This window comes from Geotrypetes seraphini, chromosome 2 (genome assembly GCF_902459505.1).
Source record: "Geotrypetes seraphini chromosome 2, aGeoSer1.1, whole genome shotgun sequence".
NCBI lineage: Eukaryota > Metazoa > Chordata > Amphibia > Gymnophiona > Dermophiidae > Geotrypetes > Geotrypetes seraphini.
In genome coordinates this window covers 328,420,592-328,447,884 of record NC_047085.1, presented here as the reverse complement: position 1 = coordinate 328,447,884, position 27,293 = coordinate 328,420,592, and positions in this window count along the sequence as shown.

Genomic DNA, 27,293 nt, shown 5'->3' with positions numbered 1-27,293 from the left:
CACCACACATAGAACTGTGCCTAGTGGTGCCTAACTCGATTTAGGCCCCAATAGGGGCCCCAATTAGGCCAGGGATATCTGAAACTGGGAGCCATGCATGTCCCGGCATTGAATATCCTGGGTTAGGTTAGCTCACGGCTGGAAGCCGTTTGCTGCCGTGGGCTGATTTACCCTGTAGTTTCAAAGCAGCAGTACATACCTACTTTCACTTTGAAAATCTAATCAAGTCTGGTATTGTTTGTGAAAGGACAGTTAATTGTGTAACGACTTATGTATGTCCAAGAACCAGCTGGAGAGCAGTACAATATTTTGTTCTGTTACTAGAAGACGAGAAAAATAAATATAACAAAGTCAACATAACATAACATTACATTACATTACATTACATTAGGGATTTCTATTCCGCCTGTGCCTTGCGGTTCTAGGCGGATTACATTATAGAAGATATCTGGACAGTTCCAGTTGAATTACATTTCAGGTTAGGAGTAGATTACAGTAACAGTAAAGAGTTATGATACTTCAAGTTCACAGAAGATAATACTTGTCACAGAAGTTATTACATATGACAGAAGATATTGCATTTTGCAGAGGTAATACATGGCAACTCGATCGTTTAAATCAGGTGTAAAGTAGGAGAGTTACATTACATTTTAGGTCACAGACAAAGAGATAGTATAGATGGGTGTTTCCGAAGTCGTTGGTTGGGAACTCGTTGGGTGGTGGTTAGAGTGATGGGAGATATTTTTTGAACAGTAGTGTTTTTATTTCTTTGCGGAACTCTTTTATGTCTGTTGTTTTGGTCAGTAATTTTGAGATGTCAGAGTCTATTTTAGCTGCCTGTGTCCCCAGGAGGTTGTCGTAGAGTTTCTTACGACAAGTTCCGTTGAGTGGTGGATAAGTGAAAAGGTTCTGTGTTCTCCTTCTTCTTGGTGGGTGGTAGTGATGGAAACGATTAATTAGGTAACTGGGTGCCGTGCCATGGGTTACTTTGAAAATGAGACAGTAGAGTTTGAATTGTGTTCTTGCTTTTATTGGTAGCCAGTGAGATTCTAGGTATGCATTGGTAATGTGGTCGTATTTGCTGAGTGAGTATATGAGTCTGAGGGCTGTGTTCTGGATGGTCTGTAGTTTTTTTATTGTGTTGGTTGGGCAAGGTAGGTAGAGGCTGTTGCAATAGTCGACAATACTTAGCACAAGGGATTGGACATACATTTTTATTTATATATCGCATAAGCCTTTCGGTTCTATGCGGTTTACAAAAGAGGTAAAACTGACCAAAGCCAGTTGGCAAAAAGGTTAACAGGAGAACTGCAAAGGAGGTTGGCAGTAGAGATTTACAAAGAGGTAGAGCTGACCCTTGTCATAGAGCAACCACTAGATTTGGCAAAAGCGGTTAAAAATAAGATTTACAATAGTTAGCAATTGGGGTTGACTAAAGAGGTAGTAGAGCTGGGCCATGGGCCATGTGGTGCTTTGTAAAAGAGTCGGCCGAGATAGGTACAGCTGACAATGTCAGTGATCTATATCGCAACTTGGCAAGAGAGGTCAATATTTATTTATTTATTTATTTAATTCGTTTTCTATTCCGTTTTCCCCCAAAGAGCTCAGAACGGGTTACAGGTTAACATATATAATATACAATTAATAGGTTACAATTTGCCATAGTGACATTGCAAGATTTTTCAATACATGTTTTATCCTAACTTGACATATACTGAGGATCTAATACCAATAAACATTTCTTTTTGAGCTGAAGTTACATCAGTAAGTATCTTAAGAAGGACTGCAGAATTTAGAAAATAGATGTGTTATTAGGAGCTTTCTAAAGTGCATGTAGGAGGCTGATACTATGACTAGTTGGTTTAATTCTGGGTCTCTGGATTGGCCAAAAAGTCTCATTTTTCGAACTAACATGGCAGCTCTGCAAATAGAATTTTCTAAAAGCATATCCAGGGCTTATGATTTCAGGTTTTAACCAATAAATACCGGTAAAGCACCCAATGGAAAATATACAAATAAAAACAGGGATTCAAGACAAAGTTAGACAAGTTCCTGCTGAACAAGAACGTGCGCTGGTAGGGCTAGTCTCAGTTAGGGTGCTGGTCTTGACCAGAGGGCCGCCGCGTGAGTGGACTGCCGGCCATGATGGACCACTGGTCAGACCCAATAGCGGCAATTCTTATGTTCTTATGTTCTAGATGCTGTTGAATAAGCACTGGAAATAAACTTTTTTCCCCTAGTTCCCTCCCCTGGCTTCTTCTGTATCCTCCACTCATGTTTTGTGCCTTTTCTGTGCTGGTTGTTCCTAGGAGGCTCAAACAGTTATATTTGATTCTACCCCAAAAAGTACCTAGTAGCAGTATCTGAGACACAAAAACACCAATAAACACTGGTCTTGAACCCTCAAAAGAACTCCTAAATAGTTAAAAAATAAACATCTATATTTAATTACCAAAGTCTAAGAAAGGAGACCCTAAGCATTCCTCATACCAAAGCTTTCCATAAGGTGGCGCTTTAACACCATCCTATAACAGAGCTGAACTTTCCAAAGCCATCTTTCTATATTTGAAGAAAATGAGGAGACTAATGATTCCCTTAAACACTGGGAGGAGACTATGAAATTAAGGGCTTTTTTTACAAAGGCACGTTGGCAGTTTAGCGCGCGTAATACCGTGCGCTAAACCGCCGGCCGTGCTAGCTGCTACCGCCTCCTCTTGAGCAGGTGGTAGTTTTTAGGCCAGCGCGGGGCTTAACGCGTGATGAAAAATCACGTGCGTTAACCCCACTAGCGCAGCTTGATAAAAGGAGCCCTAAGAAACGATGATATAAATCTTACTAGGACTAGGGCTACCAGATTTTCCGTTTGGAAAATCCGGACTCCCTAGCCCCACCCCCAGGCACACTCAGTTCAAACCATCCCCACCCCATTACACCCCATTCCCAGTCCCAATCCCACCTTAGCCTTGCCCTGGTCCCACCCCTGCTGCTTGCTCCCGTCGGGCAAGAGTGCATCTGCGATGCGATGACATCATGCGCACGCACGTGTGCACATGTGCGGATGCACTCCTGCCCGACAGTGATTTGTTCCAAGCTTTTCAAAACCTGGACATGTCCTCAAAAGGAGGACATGTCCGGAGAAATCCGAATGTCTGGTAACCCTAACCAGGACTTGATTTTGATTAAAATTTTAATCACACAATTATTTATTTTTCCAGCTGCAGGCTTTGTGACTGGGCAAGTCACTTAACCTTCTATTGCCCAGAGTCACAATAGCTGCAGGGGATTGGGAGCACCCCTTTAATTGGGTGATTACAAAGTTTAATTAAAATGCAGCTCCAAAAAAACTTACCCCTCCCCCTTTTACTAAGCTGCGGTAGAGATTTCTACTGTGACCTGCGGTGCTACATGTTCCGACACTCATAGAATTCCTATGAGCATCAGAGCAGCGTTAAAGCATTTAGCGCCCTGGGTCACGGGAGAAACCTCTACTGCAGCTTAGTAAAAGGGGTTCTTAAAAAAAAATAAAAAAGTAATGGAAAGATAAGAAATACAAAATATGAATTGAAAAGTCAAACCAAAGAATCTAAAACAGCAAGCAGAATAGTGTTGAGAGCATTTAAGCTTCCTGGACTATGGGAAGATTTTCCAAGGGATGGTGTGCATCTATCTAAGGAGGGAAGAACAAATAGGAAAAGGTGGCAATGTCTGGAAAGCAGTATATACTAATGCTCACAGTATGGGAAACAAGGTTCTAGATCTAGAGGCTGTAATGGAAGAGGATGAGTTGGATTTAGTGGCAATCTCGGAAATGTAGTTCACAGAGAACCAAGACTGGGATATAGTTATACCGGGCTATAATCTGTTCAGGAAAGACAGGGTACGAAGAAAAGGAGGGGGGCGGGGAGTGGTGTTATACAATATGTTAAAGATCATATTAAAACCACAGAAATGCAGGATATATAGGGTAAGGAAGAGACACTGTGGGTGAAACTGGGAAGAGGGAATTACATTACATTAGTGATTTCTATTCCGCCTGTGCCTCGCGGTTCTAAGCTGATTACAAATTAGAAGATATCTGGACATTACCGAGAGAATTATATAACAATGATTCATGTACATTACATGATACAGTAGAGAATTACAAATTAGTAGATATCTGGATTTTTCCGATGGAATTACATAGTAAAGATTCAAGTACTTACAGGACACAGAGGAGAATAACAATATATTCGGGAATGGAAAATGAAAGATTTGTCTCTTTGAAGATGACATTAAAATCTGCAATAGACACCCTTGAAGGTGTGGAAAACATGAGGAAGGACCTAGTGAAGCTTGAGGAATGGTCTGAAATATGGCAGCTAGGATTTAATGCTAAAAAATGCAAGATCATGCATTTGAGCTGAAAAAACTTGAGGGAACAGTACGGTTTAAGGGGTGAAGAACTTTTGTGCATGAAAGAGGAGCGGGACTTGGGTGTGCTAGCATGTGATGATCTTAAGGTGGCCAAACGGGTTGAAAAGGTGACAGTGAAAGCTAGAAGGATGCTTGGGTGCATAGGGAGAGGTATGGCCAGTAGGAAAAAGGAGATATTCATGCCCTCATTTAGAATATTGTGTACAATTCTGGAGACCACACTTCCAAAAAGATATAAATAGGATGGAGCCAATTTAGAAGAAAGCAACTAAAATGGTTGATGGTCTATGTCTTAAGGCATACAGGGACAGATTTAAAGATCTCAATAAGTATACTTTGGAGGAAAGACAGGAGAGGGGAGATATTATAGAGATGTTTAAATTGAAAGGAGACTTCAGAGTGAGAGGGCATAGAATGAGGTTAAGAGTGATTGGCTCAGGAGTAATCTAAGGAAATACGTTTTTACAGAAGGGGTGGTAGATTCGTGGAATTGTTTCCCAGTAGAGATGGTGGAGGCACCAAATTAAAAGCGCACCTCTTCGGGACTGCTTTCAACTCCTAACTCCTCTCACCTTGGGTTCTGCATTTCCAACCCTATATGTCATGTCTGTCTTGCCAAATTAGACTGTAAGCTCTTCTGAGTAGGGACTGTCTTTTAAATGTCAAAATGTACAGTGCTGTGTATGCCTTTCAGTGCTATAAAAGTGATAAATAGTAGTAGTAGGCAAAGACTGTCTAAATTCAAGAAAACATGGGACAGGCACATGGGATCTCTTAGGAAGAGGAGATAGTGGATGCTGCGGATGGGCAGACTGGATTGTGCAGGATAGTATAGTGATTCCAGTGTCAAGTCACTGTAAATATCTTGGAGTTATATTGGATCCGATGCTATCTTTTAAACCGCAAGTCAAGATGGTAATGTCCAAGGTCTTTTTTAGGCTTCGTTTGCAAAGGTTAAGAGATTATCTGTCAGTCGAGAATTTTCAAATGATTATTGGGGCAATGTTGACACCTACAGTATATTTGATTACTGTAACTTTTTATTTGGGCCTGTCAAAGTACATTACAGTTGGCTTAAAATGCAGCAGTTCACGTGATTGTGGGAGCATCCAAGTTTGACCACATTACACCTATCTTGCGTGATCTTCATTGGCTGCCTACTGCTTATCGCATAGATTTTAAAAAGTTTGTGTAATCTTTAAGCTGTTGAAGGACAAACGTCCAACTCTACTTAGCTCTCTTCTGCAGATATATCATCCTCGTCGCGCTTTATAATCTGAAGATAAGATCAGTCTTAAAGTTCCATCTATTAAATAGATAAAGTTGGTTGGCATTCGGCATGCTTTATTAACTGTGCAGGGTGTAACATTGTAGAATGCATTACCATTGGATATAAACAATGCTGCCAGTTTACTTCAGTTCAGGAAATTGATTAAAACTTTGCTTTTCCAGAAATGTTTTGATAAATGTTTGAGTAGGAATTATTTAAGTGAATCTTTTTTATTGTGTTGTGTATGTTTGCTATGGTAAATGACTGAGTTATGAAGAATATTATTGTTTGTTATAGTTTATGAAATGATTTGTTTTTATGTCTTTTCATGACATTGTTTTAATTATGTATGTTGGATTGTAACTTGCTTAGAATTGTTGGATGGTTGTGAGTAATAAATTTTTAAATAAATCAATCATGTATGTTTCAATATATTTACATTGGTGTGCTATACAGACCTTCTTCACGGATGGAAAAAGTGGACAGAGATTTAATAGAAGACATTCATAATATAGCTTTGAAAAGGGGAAGTACTACTAATAGGTGATTTTAGTATGTCAGATGTTGATTGGGGTATCCGTATTGCAGGATTTCCTAGATGTAGGGAGATCCCGATTTCTCTGCAAATAGCTGGTAATGGAACCCATGCGGAACAAAGCCATACTGGACAGTGCTTACAAGTGAGGAAAGCGTTTCTGATATTATAGTGGGTGATCACTACATAGTATGGTTTAATATTAAGTCCAAAAATAAGAAGGGAAGTGAGATGTCATATCTTCAGGATAATATATTTATTGAAAGTGCACCTAGTCCCAACTTGGATTCAAGTTTCGGCAAAAAAAGTTGCTTTCTTCAGGGATCAATCAATCAATATAACATCATCAATATTTCTCTTGGGTTGTGTGGACCATCATTTGAGAAAGGCCAACATAAATTTTTTGGGTAAAACTCCAGGGATATCTGTCTTAGTCCATCACTTTCATCTTCTACAGTTCACTGCTTTGGTACTTCAGGACTACCCAGTAGTGGTGCACATAGTTAGTGTAACTGGTGAGGATACCCAGGCCCTGCCAGCTGAAGAATCCTCTCTGGAGTCCATTCCTGGGACAGTCATCAGCACTTTTGAGTGCTGATGCAGGTACCACCCCATCTCACGCATTCTCCGTTCCATTGGAACCCCTGCACATACATGCATGGGGAGGGAGGATGCTTGTTGAACTGAGGGGTGTAGACAGCTGGAAATATGCTGCTGACTGCCTCAGGAATAAGACTGCTCTGGGGGTATTCCTGCCAGCCAAGGTATTCGTATTTACTGCTTCTGGGGTTGGGAGGGGGGGGGGGATTAGTGGGTTAAGAGGAAATATGCGGGTTGTGACTAGGGTTACCAGACGTCTGGATTTACTCAGACGTGCCCTTTTTTTTTAGTGGACTGTCCAGATGAGTTTTCAAAACTCAGCACTTTGTCTGGGTTTTGAAAACCATTGAGCTTGGGGCTGTGCCTGGAGGGCATCTGCGCATGTGCACAGAGATGCGATGTGTTGATGTCATGTGCATGCATGTGACGGTATTATGTTGCATCTGCGCATGTGTAGATGCCCCAAAGAGATAGGGTTTGTGTGGGGCCGGGGATGGGGGGTGGAATGGGGCAGGGCTATGGGCAGAACAGGGTGGGCTGTGGGCAGAATTGTGGGCAGGGCCGGGCGCAGAATGGAGTGGGGCCATGCGTCCTCTTTTATTTTTTGAGACAAAATCTGATAACTCTTGTTGTGTCCACCCTGATGTCCACCCAAAAACTGAGGGGGAAAAGCTGCATAGTGATGGAGAAAACAGGTGAAAGCTGGACATTCCAGATCTGCTGGATCTGCTTTATTCTTCATTTAAGTCTGCAGAGGATCCAGCTTTTACTTTTGCACTGACCTGGATCCTCTGCTGTCTCTAACATGGGGCTTCAGTTTGCCTTGCTTTGCCCCCAGATCCACTGCTGCCTCAATCTGCCCCAGGTCCTGTGGCTGAACTGGGCATGTCTCTACCTTTGTGAATTTATTTCTTAATATTAAAGTTGGAGCTGGCAATCTCTGAATTTATTGCTGAAAAGTCAGATACAGATCCCAGATCCCCAGCTCCAACTTTAATGTACAAAAAGAAAATCCTGGAGCTCCTGGACAAGGTAAGCCCTGCCGAAGCACAGCAAAACAGGGTGGAAAAGCGACCACAACAGCCACTGGATCTGGGACAGATTAAGGCAGCACAGGATTGTGGGCAGAGCAGTGCAAGTTGGAGCACCATATCCAAGACAGCAGAGCATCCAGGCCAGCACATAAGTAAAAGCCAGATCATCCGCAGACCCCCATTGTGGAAGGTATAGAGCAGATCCAGAGGATCTGGCTTTTTAACTAATCCTGGTGGATGGAGATGAACATGGATGGAGGGAAATGGACACAGAGAAGGAGGATATACTACACATGGATGGATGAGAGGGGAAGGGAAGAGAGAGGGAGGATATGCTAACATGGATTGGGTGAAGGAAATAAATGGAAAACTAGAATTGATAAAGAGACAGAAACACTGAAGAAAGCTGAATTTGAAAGATCAGTTCCAAAGATGGATGTAGGGCAGGAAGTGAAGAAGAAAAGAGGAGAGAAAAGAAATAACAAATGAACAGGAAACCCTGGAAACTAAGTTAAGAGCACAATATATAGAGAATCAGAATCAGAGGCTGGGGCCAACATGATCATAAAAACAAAATCAACAGACCATAAAGGTAGAAAAAATAATTTTATTTTTATTTTAGTGTTTGGAATACTGTATATCCAGTTTCAGAATTTACATCTGCTGTCTTTATTTTGCACCGTATGGAAGAAAACAAATTTATTTCTGTTTTCCGACTATAGTGCTGCCTGCAGAGTCTGACTTCTTGAGATTTCAAGTTAATTTTTGTCCATATTTGAAGAGAAGTTATCTCTGTTCTGCATGTATAGCTGCAAGGCCAAGTATCTGAATAGGATCTGTAGTAATTCAGATTGTTCAGTTTCAGAGTTGCTATATGTTCTTACTACCTTACAAAGTTCTTTCCCCCCAGCAGTCTCTTATAATTCTCTGCCTCCCAACGACTCCAACCCTATCCCTGCTGATAGATCCTGGACTGCCTTTGAACTCGTATCCAAATCCCAGATCTCTAAACTCTATCTCAAACTGAAATCCTGCAATTGCATCCTGGATCCTTTCCCTTCCTATCTTTACGAAAACATTCCCACGCAGGCCATCTCCTCCCTTACCAGGCTTATAAATTCTGCTTTACTATCGGGCCTGTTCTCCACAGAAATGGGACACATTGCCTTGTCCCCTCTTCTGAAAAAAGCCGATCTCAACCCTTCCTTACCATCTAACTACCGCCCCATAGCAAATATCCCTCTCCTAACTAAATTGCTAGAGGCCATAGTCGCCACCCAGCTCTCTTCTTACCTAGAGAGATTCTCCATCCTCCATCCCTACCAATATGGCTTCAGACCCAGCTTCAGCACTGAATCCCTCCTAGTTTCCTTAATTTCTAAGGTGCAACAACTATATTCTCATAACAAATTTGCTGTCCTATTACAATTCGATCTCTCTGCAGCTTTCGATGTTGTCCACCACGACATACTACTTTATCAACTTTCCGAAATAGGAATTGACTCCACCGTCCTAAAGTGGTTCTCAAACTTCCTAAGCTCTCACTCCTACACTGTCAACACAAATGGCACCATGTCCGTTCCTTGGACACCATCTTGCGGTGTCCCTCAGGGATCACCCCTATCCCCTATTCTCTTTAACATCTATATGTCCTCCCTGAAACTCCTCCAATTATCCCCCCTTGAAACAATCTACACATACGCTGATGACATTCTTGTCCTCCTTGAGACAGACCAGAACCTTACCAACCTCCACGAGAACATTACAGCTTGCATAATGAGACTCCATTCCTGGTCCTTTTCGGTACAGATGAAATTGAATGAATCAAAAACAAAATTACTCTGGCTCAGCCCAAAATTAGAACTCCTGCCCACCCTCTTCGCACTACCCTCAGGCGCTGCACTGCAGCTTGAGTTCTCAAGCAAGGTCTTTGACATCATTATCAATTCTTCTCTCTCCCTCAATGACCATCTTAACTCCTTGGCTAAATCATGCTTTTTCAGCCTCCACATGCTGAGGAAAGTAAGATCCTATTTTCACCAACAACATTTCGCCGTCCTTGTTCAATCCATCATCCTCTCCAAACTAGACTACTGCAATGCCATCTACTTAAGCCTATCAAAAAAAAGTCTTCAAAGACTCCAGCTAATCCAGAATACTGCAGCCAAGTTGATCTTTGCAAAACGCAAGTCTGACCATGTCTCCCCACTCCTAGCCAAACTTCACTGGCTCCCAGTGATTTCCAGAATCCATTTCAAATGCTCCTGCCTGGCTTTTAAGATCATTCACGGCATCCTTCCTCCCTTAATCCCACTATCTTATAACTCCTCGAGTACTGACTCTACCAGACCTACCCAAAGGTATAAACTATCCTTCCTCTCTCTACACGGTATTCGCTATGCAGGCAAACTGGGAAAATCCCTTCTCTTCAGAACCACAGGTCTTTGGAACGACCTTACTACCCCGCTGCGGAACCTGGGCTCCCTCCAATTATTCCGCAAGCAACTGAAAACCTGGCTTTTCACTAAAATGTAATTCTATCCCCCCTTACTCTTCTCTTTTTTATATAAGTTCATGTAAACCTTTTTTTCCTTCTCTTCCTATATTTTAAGTTCTTGTAAACCGTGCCGAGCTCCACATCTGTGGAGATGATGCGGTATATAAACTTAAGGTTTAGTTTAGTTTAGTATTTACAGTGCTAAGCTTTCCTAGGTATACCAGTATTCTTGTTTGAGCTTTGGAAGTTGGTGCTGTTAATGAAATGATAGATTTGTTCTGCAAGTCTTGAGAAGCTTTGGCAGGGTTTTGTATTACTTCACAAGATACCTAGTGCTGGAGAGGATTTATGCTGCTATCAGTGAGATGACACCAAAATCAGACCTTTATTTTGTGTGGTGAATTGTACGGGAAAATATCCTGGTTCTGTTCTGCACCTACTATTGTATTAGTAAGGCTTGTGTAAATACAGCGTAAGGGGTTCATTTTAAAAACACTTAGGGCTCCTTTTACAAAGCCGCGCTAGGGCCTTAACGTGCATATATAAACCACTATATGCTTCCAGGATAATTTAATATATTGTAAATTATACATTTTTCTTGCTTTTTAACCTTTGTTTCAGATGAAAAAATATTATCATTTGTAAGTATATCACTTAATACTGCCCCCTCAAAAAAAGAATAAATTATTTAAATAGACTATTCAAGGTTTGAAGCCCTGCCAAATAACTGTCGTACATGAATGCAACTCTCCATCAGATACAACAAATTGTGTGAGTCAAATTTTAATACTGTAGTAATAATTCTAATAATAAAGATAAATTGTGTCATGCCAGCATTTACCATATATACGCGAATATAAGTCAATCAGAGTAGAAGACGATGTACCCTTTCTCTCCCAAAAAAGGAGGAAAAAAGGTTGACTTGAATATAAGATGGGGGGGGGGGGGGATATTCATATGCCCTGTCAAGATCTGTGCCCTGTCCCCCCCTCCTTTATTCCCTCCCCTGCCAAGCTCTGTACTCAGCCCCCCTTCCTCCCTGCCAGGCTCTCCACCCTGTCTTGCCTCCAACCCTGCCAGGCTTTGTACCCAGCCTCTCTCCCTGCCCTGTACCCCCTCTCTCCCATTATAATTTTTTTAACTTCCTTTCTGCCTCCCCCGCGAACCTTTTTTCCAGTGGTGCACTGGGCAAGAGCGAACTTTCCACGCTGAACCCCTCCCTGTGCTCCTGCCCGGCCCTGAGCCACTCCCTGAATGGCTGCCGCCAGTTCTCACAAGTCTGATGGCAGTCATTCACAGATCGGCTCAGCACCGGGCAGGAGTGCAAAGAGCTGCAAGAACTCGCAGCAGCCATTCAGAGCGATTCGGCATGGGGCAGGAGTGCAGAAAGTTCGCTCCTGCCCGGTATACCGCTAGACCACCAGGGATTCACAAAGGCATGTGGGGGGAGGCGGAAGGGAGGTAAAAAAATTGTCAAGAGTTGGCATCTATGAGACAAACATGTTTTTTTCTGTTACATAGATCTTTTTGGACCCCTGTTAGATTACAAAGGTTAGATAGTTCTAAATCTAATAGATGCTGGCACTAGACATCTAGACATTGGGACACTGGATCATCTGTTGTTCTATTGTCCTTTGATACTCAACTTTTGGAAGTCAATATGGGGACAGATTACTCTCAGATTGGAATCAACAATTTCATTAACATAAGAGAGTCATATGTGGAACATTACTGTATATTAAGCTCCCCATGGACCGCTATAAATGCAGGCTTTTCCTAATTATGATAGGGATAGCCATGCAAATGGAAAAATTGCGATCGCCTTAATTTTCCTTTTTGGTGGGCGAGTTTATGTTTATGCTACAGATATGAGAAGATGAATACTGATATTTTGGGGCATAGCAATTTATTCAAACTGATTTGGGGCCCGTTGATATCCTTTGTAACTTCATTATAGGTATCTTTTGTTTTAAATTTTTGTTTATTTCCATACACATCCAGGACAGGGTGGGTGGGTGGGGGATATCTTGCTGGTTTATTCTTTGATTAAATGTATTGGATGGGAGGGGAGGGATAGTTTTCTTCTGCATTGTTATTGATTGAATATAAGTGCTTGCTTTGATTATTAATGTCTGTATAATTCCTGGCACTTTGTATTAGTTTTGAAAAATTAATAAAGATTTAAAAAAAAAGTGTCGGCTGGGACAGGAGAGGGGAGGGATCCCTCCTGTCCGAGCCCACCAGGTCATATGGCATGCCGACAGAGGCCTGCAACAAGTCTGGGAGGGGGGTGGGCGGGCACTGACCTGAATATAAGACGAGACTTCCATTTCTTGGCCATATTTTTGGCCCCAAAATCTCATTTTATATTCAAGTATATACAGTAATCCAGTTTAAGGCAATTCTATAGAAAATCTTTCCATGTATAAACATTACAAAACATTCATTTTTGGTGGTCTCTGTGCTTCAGGGGTGTAGCCATCTTGTTGCTACACTACTGATCAGCTGATTTGATATACTGTATTTAGGCCATTATTTTCCAATTCCATCGTGTATATCAAAGTGGAATTCCTCATGCACAGTTGACCAATTGATTTTCATACAGACTGGTATACACTTGGGACCTTATTACCATTTCCAGCTGATATTGTTTTTATGGACTGATTTTTATGTTTTTTTATGTCACCAATAAACCAGTAAGTGTCCAGTTCATCTACTCCGCTTTGCTGGATTTTATTTTCTGGTATTTGTTTGTTGTCTTTCCTTTGGACAGTGGAGTTCTGGGGTTTTTTTGGTTTATTGTAGTAGTGTTTTAATACTACTACATGCATTAATGCATGTCTAAATATGATCACATTTCGCCATAACTACAGCAATTGCATTGGCTTCCAGTCTCCTTCAGAATGCAATATAAAACAGTAATGATCTGCCATCAATTCTTGTATGGAAACATTCCAGAATTGTTTAAAACTAATATGTTCAGTTATACACCAAACAGATCATAACATTCTGAAAATCTAGCCTTACTGAAGACGAATGTGAACCCAAGGCTCGTTGAGACGGGTAAAATGACTTAATGTTGTGCAGGAGTTAAAATATGGAACTCCCTTGTGGGCCAAATACGAAATTGTCGTGAAAAGGGCACGTTTAGGAAACTACTCAAGACGCAACTATTTGTAGATGCCTTTTTCTAGTCAATAATTGCCCTCTTTGGCAAAGCTGATGAACTGTTCACGACCTCTTTTAACATGGTTTTAGTTTGTAGATATGATTTTAAGGATTATTTGTATGTCTATGTTATGATGATTTTGTTTTAAATTATGTATATAATTCTGTAAACCATTTAGTTTTAAATGGTTTAGAAAATTTTTAAATAAATAAATAAATGTCTGCATTATTGATCAGAAGTAGTTAACGTGAACTCTTTTGCAACATTTAATAAAAGCCTATGCTACTGAGGTAATGAGATACAAAAGAGGAGTGGTACAGGCTGAGAACCAGTGAAACCCAGTTCAAATACCACTGTAGTCATGAATAAACTTAACACTATGGGCTCCTTTTACAAAGGTGCGTTAGGGCCTTAATGCGCAGAATAGCGCCCGCTAAATTGCCACGCGCGCTAGCTGCTACCGCCTCCTCTTGAGCAGGCGGTAGTTTTTTGGGTAGCACGCACCAATCCAGTGCGTGCGCTAAAAATGCTAGTGCACCTTTGTAAAAGGAGCCCTATGTTGCCTCAAGCACAAACTTAGGCCCTCCTTTACAAAGCCACGCTAGTGTTTTTAGCGCCGGATGCGACGGTAAGACCTCCAATGCTCATAGGAATTCTTTGAGCGTCAGAGTTCTTACAGCCACGGCCAGCGCTAAAAACGCTAGTGTGGCTTTGTATAGGAGGGGGTTAGATTGTGAACCTCTAGAGACAGGAAAATATCTACTGTACCTGAATGTAACCGAGCTACAGCTAAAATGAAGCATGAGCTACAGTCCAAACCCTTGCCCTTCACTTCCTATATGAACAGTGGAAGATGCACATTGCAATCTGCAAAATTCATAACAGATGCATTAACGAAAAAACAAACTTTAAATGTGGCCTATAAGTATAAAACTAGACATGCAGCATTTAGCGTATGCTAATGTTCATTAGCATGCACTAAGCTTTAATAAAAGGGTCCCTAAGCAAACTGTGCAGTGGGAATGAACCCCTCATCACTAGCACAGTAATGTTTTGAAAGGCATCTGCAGCAACTTTACAGAAGAAATACACACATTTTGCATTTGCAAACATTTATATAACACAGCAAAACCTTTGTGGTAAGGCCAAACCCTTTTTTTTTTATTTGTACTGTAAATGTTTAAAGCAACAAGATTCTAGTTGTAAAAATACACTTGTACTAGTTTGGATCTTTATGCCTAAAATAAATATCTCTATCACACTATTATAAATTTCTCTTTATAAAATTTATATACGGCTTATATCATGTTTGGGTCACATGAAATGCTATCTATTTCCATATTACAATAACAATAAAATGAAATGCAACTCAACTAATTCACTTATTTGCACAAAAACACAAGTACCCTGGTCCACTTTCAGAGAGATTATATCCCATCTGTTATATTTTAGCATTTTTCAGATTTGTTTATTCTTTACAAGCATTGGCTACATTGCAATACATGAATCCCCCATTTTACAAAACCATAGCATGGTTTTTAGCGTCAGCTGCGGCATAGGAATTCTATGAGCGTCAGAGCTGTTACCACTGTGGCCGGCACTAAAAATTGCGCTATGGATTTGTAAAAGGGAGTGGGGTGGGGGTGGGGTAAATGACTGCATAATTTCAACATGATTCATGCAGCGACCCTTGGAATACAGCAGAATAATGCATTTCCAGCATTGTCATGAGGCAGTGATCAGCAGCTCTATCCTCTTATAAGATATCCAGATATTACATTTAACTTTGCCAAAAAAAATCTGTGACTAGTGCTGCGCTAAGCATGATTCTATAAATTTTATGTGTACTCTATAGAATCATGCTTAGTGCCACTTAAGCACCACTATGTGTCGCTAGGCATCCCAACATTTACCGGGGGGTGGGGATGGAGGGTTGCTAAAAAGTTCTCAGCCCAACCAAGAAGAGAATGACGTGGATATAGTTCAATCAATGATCTGAAACTATGTCAAAACATAGAATTTTGTTTCTGCAAATTGGCACTTAACGAAATAAGATAACACGCTTCAGCTACAGTGGCAAAATAGCGCTCAGAATTTAGGAAGTTGGTTGGTTGGGCTGAGAACTTTTCGGCACCCCTTCATAGGGGTACCCTATTTCTGCCAGGTTTTCCTTGGCCTAAATGCCTGTGCCTAAGTTGTTCATACAATGGCTCCTAAGTCAAAAACATGTGCCCAACTCGAAAACACGCCTACGATCCACCCTTAACCATGCCCACTTTTAACTATTCGCTTTGCACAAGGTGTATACTACTTTCTGCTATACGCCTACCAAGTTGTGTGCTTAAATTTCAATTAACCTCAATTAAAAGTGCTGATTAAGACTATTATTTGCTATGTGCATAACTTTAAGTGCCATATATAGAATTTGGGGGTGACTCCTTAAAAGGATAGCAATTCTATATTTTGGTTAGAAAAAGATCACCAGTAGGTGTTTCTGAATAGGAAATGAGTAGGATGCCAACAGGTTTAAGAACATAAGACCAACTGGTCAGACCAATGGTCCATCTAGCCCAGTAATTCCTCCTCACGGTGGCCAATCTAGGTCATTAGTACCTGTCAAAATCCTAAAGAGTATCAACATTCCATGCTACCGATCCAGGGCAAGCAGTGACTTCCTCCATGTCTTTCTCAATAACAGACTATGGACTTTTCCTCCAGGAAATTGTCCAAACGCTTCTTAAAACCAGTTATGCTATTCACTCTCTTACCACAACCTCTGGCAATGCATTTCAGAGCTTAACTATTCTCTGAGTGAAAAAAAAATATATTTCCTCCTATTGGTTTTAAAAGTATTTCCCTGTAACTTCATCTCGTGTCCCCTAGTCTTTGTAATTTTTGACGGAGTGAAAAATCGACCCACTTGTACCCGTTCTACTCCACTCAGGATTTTGTAGACTTCAATCATATCTCTCCTCAGCCGTCTCTTTTCCAAGCTGAAGAGCTCTAACCATTTTAGTCTTTCCTCATATGAGAGGAGCTCCTAGAATAAACACTGAGCATGGTTTACATAACTTCCGGTTCATTATAATCAAAAACTGACTCAGAAAAATAATCTTATATCACAAATATATACCTGTTGGATATAGGCAAAATCTTGTTTTTGCTTTATCAATTACCTATTATGAGTAACATGGTACCTATTCAAGTTTGGAAAATAAAGTGGTCCTTTTACTGAGATGTGCAAAGAACTGGGCTTAGCACATTTTAAAGCCGGACTTTAACATGTGCTAAGCCTATTTCTAATATGCCCCTGAAATAGTTTTTTTTTTTTTCCTTTTCACAGATCCTGTACCAATTTTTCCACTGTCAAGAAAGATCTGCAAAAATATTAATGTAGGAGCACTTACCACCTCCTATATAGGAAGTGCTAAGGGTTCCTGTGTTAACTCTGCGCTATCCAGTTAGCGCATGCTAATGTGAAAATGCTAACTGGAAAATGCTTCCAAGCCCATTTTCTACCATGACACATCTCCTCTTGAAAAAATTACAAACAAAATGCCAAATTAATGCATGCCCACATGCAAATTATCTCAGTAATCCTTTTTTCCTGCATTAAGCATGAGTTAGCACTTAATGCAGTTTAGTAAAAGGGCCCCAAAGTATATCTTGCCACAAGAGGTGAAGGTAGAGGCAAAAAAGGTTAAAACATAGTAACATAGTAGATGACTGCAGATAAGGACCCAAATGATCCATCCAGTCTACCCAACCATACACTCTCTATAAATTAATGATTTAAATTGTTCTTTTTCTTAGATATTTCTGGGTCCGAAACTCAGAGCTCTGCCCGGTACTGTACTTAGGTTCCATCTACTGGAGTCTCCGTCAAAGCTCACTTCAGCCCATCTAAACCATCCCAGCCGTTGAAGTTCTCCCCAGCCCATCCTCCAATGAATGGTCATATGTGCAGATGACTAGAAAGAAAATGGAGAAAAAGTAATCAAGAGCCCACAAAAACAGCAAAGAAAAAAGAAAGACACACTACTCTAACCAAATAGGCAGAGATTCCCAAGACACTAAAAAACTATTCCAATTACTAAAAGAACTCACAGACACCAAACTCTACCTGGCCACCCCTCCACCCTCAGCCACCCTTTTAGCTGAATACTTCAAAAACAAAATCACAACTGCCAGGACTACTTTCACTGGAACCCCTACTCACCTAGAAAAGATCACATTGCCCCACACAGAAACAGAATCAGTTGCAGCACTCAGAACCTGGTCCCATTTCTCCACTATACAATGGTCAGACCATAACAAACGCTATAAAAAATACAGCCACGCAGCCTGTGACCTCAACCACTGCCCACCATACCTGTTAAAAACCTCCAGTACTTTATTCCGCGCCTTTCTCTTATAATGGATACAAACCTTGCTCACAGACGGCCTTTTCTCGCAAGACCTCAGCAAAATCATTGTCACTCTGATCCCAAAAGACCCCAAAGGAGCAACAGATCAACCATCCAACTACAGACCCATAGCCTCAATACCACTTTATGTCAAGCTAATGGAAGGCCTCATAGCTAAACTCCTCACGAACTACCTAGAAAACCACAACTTACTCCATACTACACAGTCTGGATTCAGAACCAATTACAGCACAGAGACACTACTGGGATCCCTCCTGGACACAGCTAGACAACACCTTAGCACAAGCAGAAAAATGCTGATTATACAACTAGATCTCACTGCAGCTTTTGACCTGGTAGACCATGACATCCTACTACAAATACTAGATTCAATAGGAATCACAGGTAAGGTACACAAATGGTTTTAAGGATTCCTACAACCCAGGACTTACAGAGTAAAGTCAAACAAAGAAAAATCAGAACCATGGTCCAACTCCTGCGGCGATCACCTTTATCTCCCACACTCTTCAATCTCTACATTGCATCCCTCGGCACCTGCCTAAACAAATTAAGCCTAAGCTCCTATAGCTATTCAGACGACATCACCATTCTCCTTCCTTCTGGCATGTGAGATCTCTTCATGGAGGTAGTTAGGGGGTGGGCCATTAGTGTGGGCAGACTAGATGGGCCATGGCCCTTTTCTGCCGTCATGTTCTATGTTTCTATGTTTTGATCAACCAGCGCCCTTCATGCTCGACACACTACACAGAATACTGGAAACAGTAGCAACATGGATGAAAGAGCACAAACTGAAACTGAATCCAGACAAAACAAAATTCATCCTCCTCGAAAATAACAAAACCCCAACCATAACAAACCTAGTAATAAACTCAATCACATACCCCATTCAACCCACTCTAAAACTTCTGGGAATGCTGATAGACAGAGGCTGTACCATGCAGCCACAAATCAGCAAAACAATACAGAAATCATTCGTAGTCATGAGAAACCTAAGGTAAGTTCGAAAATTCTTCGACAGAAAAAAATTCCAGCTTGTGGTCCAGTCCTTAGTCCTGGGTCTTCTAGACTACTGCAACATCCTGTATCTCCCCTGCCCCCCAACAATGATAAAACAACTACAAACAGTACAAAACATAGCTCTGAGACTTATCTACTCACTCAGGAAACACGACCACATCACAGCGGCTTACCTCGATTCACATTGGCTCCCAATACAAGCAAGAATACTATTCTAATTCTACTGTCTACTATTTAAGACCATAAACGGAGACTGCCCAGCTTACTTGAACAACCAACTAATCCAAACAACCACAACCAGACATAGGAGAACCCATACTCCATTCATGCACCCTCCAATCAGAAACGTCAAATGAAAAAAAATGTACAATGGCCTCCTGGCCACTTAAGCAGCAAAACTAGACTACCAACTCTCCAATGTACTACTGATCACAACCCCAGACTACAAAACCTTCAGAAAAGAAATAAAAACCTTGCTATTCAAGAAATCCTTAAAGACAAACTAACACAGCAAGAATTATCTCAATCCCCAATAGCAAGTCGCTCCACTCCATAATATCACGAGAAATGCCCAAATAACTCCTTATGTAATCTGCCTTGAACCGCAAAGTAATGGCGGAATAGAAATCACCAATGTAATGTAATGTAATGAGAGATCCTCTGTTAAAGACCCTGTTGTTGAGGAAGTTATTCTTTCTTGCAATAAAAATAGCTTCCTGGACTACAGCAGTCTTGAAGCTTCTTTTGCCTCTTCCCTCGCATCTCATGGCCAGCTACACTTCATCTGTCTTTCTACATTTGTGCTTTTATATTTCCCTTTGTTCATCTTATTTGGATTTCCCAGCTATAAGCATGAAGCATGTTATAAAGAGACTTAGATACCTATAAAATCCTAGCACCTTAAATACAGGTATCAATGAATATTTGTAAAGCAGGCAAGTAGCTCAATGCAGTTTGTAATCAATTCATGTACTTGCAAATGCTGCCTTTGCTCCACCCAGATCATGCCTCCTGCTATGCCTACTGGGAAAGTACACATATTCATGCCAACATTTACATTTTTTATTAAACTTTTCATTATAAATGTCTTTATAAAATTCTCTCCAAAATGTGTAAACACCGGCACAAGACTGAGTTCACAAGACTGCAATTACAAGAGGATCCAATCACAGAGCTGGACAAAAGAACTCTTTTATTGAATTTTTGAGGCAGTGTTATACACCACAAAGAGGTGCAGTTACCCCTCAATCACTGGTGACGATCCCAGGTCCAAAGAAGCAGGTAGCAGACACGAATGCCTCAGAGCAGGTATAAGTAAACTGGGAATGGGGTTAATTTTGTAAGTGTGTCCATGTTTAGGCCCCTAGTCTATAAAGCAGTGGCTTGTAAACTTTGTCAAGTGGCAGCACACTAAATGTGATGGCTATGGCTTGAGGTATCCAAAAAAGTGAGGACGTTGATGTCCATGCATGCATGACGTCATCATGTTGATGTCCGTGCATATGTGAAGGCCCTCCATATGGGCCCTGAGCCGCCAGAGGGGGGTACTAGGAGGGAAGACGCACATAGAGGAGAGGCGCTGGCACTGGCTGACTACAAGATGTGCCTCTCACCATGAAAGGTACGTCCTGTAGGCAGTCAACTGGCACCATTGCATCTCCTCCTCCCCAGCGTCTTACGGTACACCTGAAATCTCAGGCTGCACACAGTTTGCGATACACTGCTATAAAGGAACGTAGGTTCTTTCTTTCTCAAAGAACATTCTTACCAGATACTCTTCCTGGTGGTCTAGCATGGAGCAAGAGTTATTCCTAGTGGCTCCTGCTCCATCTTTGACCCTTAGCAGTAGTCTTGAGATACAACTGCTAGGGGGGTCAACTTCCAAATAAGGACATTGGGGGCACTAACTCAATCCATCAATGAGTGACAAAATGTCTATGGTAATTCTGTCTCAGTTATAATGCTTGCATTTTCCTATGCTAGTAATGCTGAAAGGGAAAACAAGACTTTAGTCTCCTTTTAAATGGTCAAATTATGTGAGAATATATTCATATCAAAAAAGCAGTTTTTTGTTGTTTCCCTAGAAACAAATTTACAAATTAAACCTGGAAATAAAAAATATATATATGCAAATATATTTTTAAAAGAGGCTTGCCTTCATAACAGAGGAATCTGGAGGCAAATAGGGTTAGGGCAATTAAAAGAGCCAAGAATAGAAAAGATAGCCACCACCCCAGCAAATTGGATTGGCTAAAGCCAGACTACAAGAGGGTTGCTGGAAACAGGATGCTGTTCACAGCAACAAGGTAGCTATCTGTATGAGGCATACCAAGATGTTTTTGAGGAGCACAGTGCTGACTGTCTTGACCCACCCTGAGATTACAGTTACACAACTGACCTGGTACCGGACAGCACAGTTACGGTAACAGATGTTATTCAGGGACAGCAGGCATATATTCTCACATGTGGGTGACGTCATCTACAGAGCCCAGTATGGACAATGTTAAAGTGTACTGTCACTTTAAGCTTTAGTGAAGCGTCAAGATTGCCTGCACTGTGCACATGTAAGTGCCTTCCCGTCAATTGGCTCGCGGTTCCTCAGTTCCATAAGCAAGCTAAGAAGCCAATCGGGGAGGTGGGAAGGATATCACCTGTTACAGTAATTAACTGTGTTTTATCCTAGGACAAGCAGACAGCATATTCTCACATGTGGGACTCCCTAGCTTACTGAAAGGGGATGGAGGGCGAGTTGTTCTTTAGGAAGAAAATAAATTCTATAGTACTGTTTGGCCAAAGCGACCATCCATCTGGAATAGGTTTCTAGACAGCCGTGAGATCAGTACTGTGGAATTTTGATGCCCTCTGAGGTGTAGTGCTAAGAGAGCTAGGTTTGATACCCTGGGGCCTCAATGCACCATGCTCTGGCTGGGCCGGTACTGAGGGAGTCTGTGCAAGCACCAGGGCCGCATGTGTTTGAAACAGCATGGCTAGCTTCCATTGAAAGAACTCCTTAAGTTGGTCCTGGAAAGACCACACTGGTACCACTGGGTCAACAGTCGGTACCACTAGTACTGCAGGGTGCTGAGGCATGGGTGACCTTGATGTGAAAGCATGCCTTAAAGGAGACACACCCTGCACTGATGGAGATCGATGGTGGCGTCAACACTTGGCATGCAACAATGGACTTGATGCTGAAGATGCCAGTGATACTGGGAGTGATGAGGATGGCTTCTTAGCAGGTTTACCTGATGCAGGAACTGAGTCCAGCATCAAGGGAGAGGTCTATGCCGGTACTGCTGGTACTCCTGGCACCAATTTGTCCTCCGAGGTCATGGCTGCTCCATAAAGCTACTCTAGCTGGATGCATCAAGCCTTAAGAAAGCATTTTTTCAATATAAGACAGTGGGTACAAGAGTCCACTTGATGCTCCGGCCCTAAACAATGAATGCATCAGTTGCGTGGATCAGTGATCTCGGTGTCAAAATCAAAAAACGCATGGTTGCAAGTGCCAAGAAAAAATTTGCAAGTTTCAAGCCCGAAGGCCGAATACTCAATTGTAGGAATTTTTGGAAGTTGAAAACTCAATGAAAAAAATGCAGAAAAAAAGAAAGGAAACACTAGTAGAAACAATAAAGTAAAATAATAAAATGAGCCGAAGGCAAACAAAGTAGAAAAAAGTTGATGGGAAGGCAACTTGAATGGACAGAGTCTAGACACAACTTTTTCACTCTACGGAAAATGAAGAACTGAGAAACTGTGAGCCGATGTCAGGCGGGAAGGCACTCGCGTGTGCGCGGGCAGTCTCGAAGCTTCGCTAAAGCTTAAAGTGACAGTATACTTTAACACTGGGCTTCATGGATGATGTCACCCACATGTGAGAATATGCTGCCTGCTTGTCCTAGGACAATCAAGGATACATATCATCCCTCTTACACATGTCTGAACCTGGTTGCCCTATTGGAGTACTTGCAGGAGAATCTAGAGAAATAGTTTATATGATGATCACCCTTACCAGATAGGTCCTCAGCACTTTTTGTAATAAAAATAGATAGCAGTCTGAATCTATATGTAGGCTATCGGACACTGAAGGTAATTGTTGTCTAAAACTAGTATTTTCTGCCTTTGATTCCTGAACTTAATGATTAATCCCCAGATTCTATGTATGCATGCTACTAAATTGGCTAATGAGTCAATTAGCGCCAATAATTGGATGCTAATAATTATTGGCATTAATTTGTATTTGTACGCCCATTATAGAAAGATCTGTATGCAAATCTTATAGCACATAACTCAAAAGGAGGCATGGCAATGGGAGTGTTCAGTACAAAAATACGTAGTATTACTGAATACCAATTACATGCCAGAATTCACACCGATTTTCAGTTGGTGAAAATTCTTGCATCAAAAGTTTGGCGTGGAAATTGGCTCTAAGCGCTATTCTATAAATGGCGCCCAGAGCACTGTTAAGAGACTAGTGCTCTGCAAGGTTTTTTTTGCCATTGTTTTTTTGAGTACCATTTAGTTACTTATCTGACCGTCTGTTTTAAAAAAAATTTATTGTAAAACCGCTTAGAGATTTGATAAGCGGGATAACAAATTTTAATAAAACTTGGAAACTTGGAAAAAGTGACTAAAGACTCAGATCCAAATAGTTGAGAATGGCCAATTTTTTAATGTCATAGGTCCTGAGAAAGCTGCATGTTTGAAATTTTGTAACTTTTATATATATTGTTTTCACATAAAAAGATGGGGTTTGGACTTTTGTATTACAAATTATTTGCTCTAATTCATTAAAATCCCAATTTTTGTTTCTGAAGACTTTAGTTGCCTTTTTTCAGAGATGGGCACAAATTTGAACTGTCTGCCATTTTTGCAGCTGTACCTTCAGGGTACCTTTAATGTAGTCTGAATCCAAATAGGAGATTAATAGAAAATGACCTTCCAGTCTCAGTTGGAAAAGTACCTCTTTGAACTGCATTGAAACATGGAAAAACTATGGCAGATAAAAACTATCCCCCAAATTCTGTATATAGCACCCTAAGTTGGTACACACAACCAATTTGCATACACAGCTTAATTAATTGGCCTTATTGGCACCGATAATTGATGCTAACTGGCACTAATTAAAAGATACGCACAACTTGGAAAGTGCAATCCTATAAAAGGTATGTGCCAGTTGCAGTGTGCAAATTTGATAAGGTGCGTGGCCATGGGCAGATAGTAAGTGTTCCTAAAAGTAAAGCACGCTGTTAAAGAATATGGCGGATCCATGCACAACATAGGCGCAGGCATTTAGGCCTGGTTTTAGCTGGCCTAAATGGGTGCGCCTAAAAGTTATGCAACATACAGATGATTAGCACAATTCTATAAAAGGTACACACACTTTGTAGAATTGTGCTAAATACTGCTCTAGTTTGCACCATTTTTTAAAGTTATATATAGAACTAGGCGCTATGAGGGTAATATTCAGCTGGCAGCAGTCACTCAGCATTTTTTTAAATGCTGACCACGGCTGACTATGTTAGCTACAGATATTCAATGCTGGACCATGTGTGGTTCCTGGCACTGAATATCCAGGACTAATTGTCCCACTGCTCTCCGCTGAAACTTATGCCGGTCCCAGTCACATAAGATCGTTACGCTGGTCCCAGCTGAATACTGGCCAGGATTCATATAACTATTTAAAAACTTTGGGGATTAATAATTGGAAGGAACCGTATATGCTGGGAGATGAGAAGCTGATATGCACGGACGGGAAGAGAGACCTTGGGGTCATAGTGTCCGAAGATCTAAAGGTGAAAAAACAGTGTGACAAGGCGGTGGCTGCTGCCAGAAGGATGCTGGGCTGTATAAAGAGAGGCGTAGTCAGTAGAAGGAAGAAGGTGTTGATGCCCCTGTACAAGTCATTGGTGAGGCCCCACTTGGAATATTGTGTTCAGTTTTGGAGACCGTATCTGGTGAAGGACGTAAGAAGACTTGAAGCGGTCCAGAGGAGGGCGACAAAAATGATAGGAGGCTTGTGCCAGAAGACGTATGAGGAGAGACTGGAAGCCCTGAATATGTATACCCTAGAGGAAAGGAGAGACAGGGGAGATATGATTCAGACGTTCAAATACTTGAAGGGTATTAACGTAGAACAAAATCTTTTCCAGAGAAAGGAAAATGGTAAAACCAGAGGACATAATTTGAGGTTGAGGGGTGGTAGATTCAAGAGCAATGTTAGGACATTCTACTTTACGGAGAGAGTGGGGGATGTATGGAATGCGCTCCCGAGAGAGGTGGTGGAGAGGAAAACGGTGACTGAGTTCAAAGAAGCATGGGATGAACACAGAGAATCTAGAATCAGAAAATAATATTAAATATTGAACTAAGGCCAGTACTGGGCAGACTTGCACGGTCTGTGTCTGTATATGGCCGTTTGGGGGAGGATGGGCTGGAGAGGGCTTCTATGGCTGGGAGGGTTTAGATGGGCTGGAGTAGGTTTTAACGGAGATTTTGGCAGTTGGAACTCAAGCACAGTACCGGGTAAAGCTTTGGATTCTTGCCCAGAAATAGCTAAGAAGGAAAAATTTTAAAAATTTAAATTGAATCAGGTTGGGCAGACTGGATGGACTATTCGGGTCCATGATCTGCCGTTATCTACTATGTTACTTCTGAACCCCCTTCATTCTCTTCCATCTCCTTCCATTAAGAACCCTCTTCCCCCCAGAACATCCCCCTCAACCCCCAAATCTGGATAGGCCTATTCGAGGCTTCTTTAGATTCCTGGTGTCCATGGTGGGACAGGAGCAAACCCCACTTGCTTCTGCCCCTAGTGGACATTCTGGGGGGAGAGGGGTTCTGAATGTCATGGTCTGGGAGAGAGGGAAGGGAAAGAGGAGGGGTTGGTTTTGGGGGCTTAGTGGTGTTTGAAGGGCTCCAGAAAGCTTTTAAACAGTTATGCTGGTGTTGGGTCGATATTCAGAGCTGGCACTCGCATAGCTAAGTTTTTGAACTGTTCTAATTTCGTCTGCTTAGCTGTGCGGGTGCTGGTTCCTCCCCAATACCACCCACTGTACCATACTTAACTCTACTATATTTCATTGGCTATAGATAATATTCAGAAGCACTGTCCAGTTAAGTGAGGCTTTGTGGTTGGGCAATCAGGAACAATTTAAGTGGGTTGAAGCCTCTTCTGCCTGCTTAAATCACCTTGAATATCAGGCAAAAACATGCCTATCCAACCTACCATTCACACCAATGGTTCATCTTTACAATCCCTTCCTTTCCCTCAAAGATATTCTATGATTGTTCTGTGCTTTCTTGAATTCAGATATTGTCCTCGTCTCCATCACCTTCATTGGGAGGTTGTTCCACATAGCAGTCACCCTTTCTGTAAATAAATATTTTAAATTACCTCTGATTCTGTACCCTTTCATCTTCTTCTAATGATTCCCATGGTTTAGAATTTCCTTTTTATTGCATTTATGATAAAAACATTTAAGTGTCCCCAAGATATCTCTATCTTAGCCAGCCTTTCTTCCAAAGTATAATATTTAGATCTTAAAGTCTGTCTGGCTACCTATATTTCATCAGAAACAATAATTCTTAGATCTTGTTCTTTCATCCCCTATACGATACCACTCCCTTGTAATTTTGTATCCCAAACATAGGGCCCTGCATTTTTTTTTTTTAGCTTGGCGGCAAAAGTCTAGATCATTTTGCAAGCTTCATTAGATCATTTCCCCTTGTTATCCATACCCACCAAACTACCTTGTAGATTTTTGTATCATCTGCAAAGAAACAAACCTCTCTTGATAATGCTTTTCATTACTGCCTACAAAAATGTTGAAAAGAAATCGAGCAAAAACTGCTCCCTGTAACACACCACTTTAGGTTCAATACCAAGGGCCATAGGCGTCGGAACAGGGGGGGCGGGGGGAGGCACAGGAGCCATGGCCTCCCCAAAAATTGCCCATCTTGTAGGTCAGGGGGTATGCGGGCTAGTCGTGGCTGCGCCATACCCGCTGCTGCTGCTCCCCACCGTAACTGCAGGAAGGGAAGGGCCAGGCACGTGCAGCGAATGCAGGCTGCCGGCCCACAAGCTTCCACCCCACGTCAATTCTGATATCGGAGAGAAGGTCCAGGCAAGCCAATGGCTGGCCCGGACCTTCTCGCTGATGTCAGAATTGACGTCAGGTGAAGGCTTGTGGGCTGGCACCGCTGCACGTACCTGGCTCTTCCCTTCTTGGATTGGCTGCAGCAGCAAGGGGTGGCGAACGGTGGCGGACCATGGGGGGGAAGAAGAATCAACGGCGGGTAGGCCAGCCTTTGGCTTGGCAGGGAGGGAGG